At 56.3% G+C, this 1,471-nt stretch overlaps 1 non-coding gene across 1 annotated transcript; it reads right to left on the bottom strand.

Annotated features, from left to right (window-relative positions):
* Positions 1-682: 682 nt before the first annotated feature.
* TRNAL-UAA lies at positions 683-765 on the bottom strand. Its single transcript has one exon. It is a non-coding gene; the product is annotated as a tRNA-Leu (tRNA).
* Positions 766-1,471: the final 706 nt, after the last annotated feature.

Raw genomic sequence — 1,471 nt, 5'->3', positions numbered from 1 at the left:
TGCGGTCACTTTGTGAGTGAATCATCAGGCGGAAGATCTTCCTCTCTGTCTCTCCTCTCTGTATAGCCGACTTTCCAATAAATAAATCTTAAAAAAAAAAAAAAAAAAGGATGTACGTATTAAATAACTTTAGCTGATGGAGTGGCTTTGCACTGTACTAGCAACATTCTTTTTCTTTTGTATTACTCTTACTTAATAAAGTATTTTTATATAAAGAAGGGGGGCGCTAGATCACCCTATTAGCCGAGGACTTTAAAAAGTTCATAGAAAAATGAAATTTATTTGGGTACAAAAATCATTTTGAAATTCGCACATAATTTTTCATTATAACTTTTTTCATTTTTTCTGGAAGAAAAAAATCCTCCTTTTTTTTTTTTACTAAAAAATATGCTATTTTTAAAAATTCTACTTTCCACGAACTTTCTGAGGTGTCCCCGAATTTCAAAATTCTAAATCCATGAAGACAGAGATGTATTTTGACTTTTCTGGTGCTGATAGTTTAAAACACATGGTGTGCTGAGCGCCTGTACCGGCTCCGCGGCAGGCTGCGAGGTTCCGTCGCTGTACCAAGCCAAGCGGTTTTAGGCTTCTTCCCGTCAGAAATCGGAAATTGAGTGTCCAAAGCTTGACGTGCTCGACCACATTTACATTTAAAAAAAAAAAATTAAGAGAAAAACGGAACTACCAGGAGTGGGGTTCGAACCCACGCGGACATATGTCCATTGGATCTTAAGTCCAACGCCTTAACCACTCGGCCATCCTGGTACAGGCAAACATGGGGGCCTTCGCTCTTCCTACAAGCCGCGTTCCGCCGGCCTGCTCGCGCCCTCCGCCCGGAACGCCGCCGCCGCCCTCCGGAGGGCCGGGCGCGGGCCTGGGGCGGCTGCCGGGCCGGGGCCGCCGTGTGCCGCCGCCGCAGCTCGCCGTCTCCCCGGGCGCGCGGCGGAAACCGGGGCAACTGCAGGCCGGGCCCGCGCGCTCCCGGCCGCGGCGCGCTCCGGGGCTGCGGGGAGCGCGGGCGCGGGCACCCACTCGCCGAGCGCTCGCTCGCGTTCCCGGGAGCCGGCTGGGGCGGCTCCGCGCCGGGGGGCGCGTTTGGCTCGGGCGTCCTCCGGGGACCGAGCTCGGACGACGGAGCCCCGGACGCCCGCCGCCGAACAGCCGCTTCTCTTCCCGGTGTGTGTCTCCAGGCGCACGGCACGGAAGCCTTGCAGAGATCCGCGCGTGGGCCCGACCCCGCCGCTGGCTGTCCGTCCACGGCCCAGCCACCTTCTAGAAGAGCGACTCCCGGGGAGCCCGTCGGCCCGCCCTGGAACCCCAGTCGGTTCGCGGGAAGACTGACGCCGCCAGCGCCTCCTCGCGACAGTTGCTGCAATGGTCCTGCCTCGCTTTTGCTCTCGAGCAGCGGCTAGGCCCTGCCTGGGCAGGTGCAGCTCCGCCAGGCTCTGGGAGCACAGACAGGCTCCTGTGG

The sequence above is a fragment of the Ochotona curzoniae genome, unplaced genomic scaffold, assembly GCF_017591425.1.
Source record: "Ochotona curzoniae isolate NIBS_2020 unplaced genomic scaffold, NIBS_Ocur_1.0 scaffold_3890, whole genome shotgun sequence".
NCBI classification, from domain to species: Eukaryota; Metazoa; Chordata; class Mammalia; order Lagomorpha; family Ochotonidae; genus Ochotona; species Ochotona curzoniae.
The sequence above is the reverse complement of the archived record's forward strand: the minus strand, read 5'-3'. Positions and strand labels throughout refer to the sequence as shown.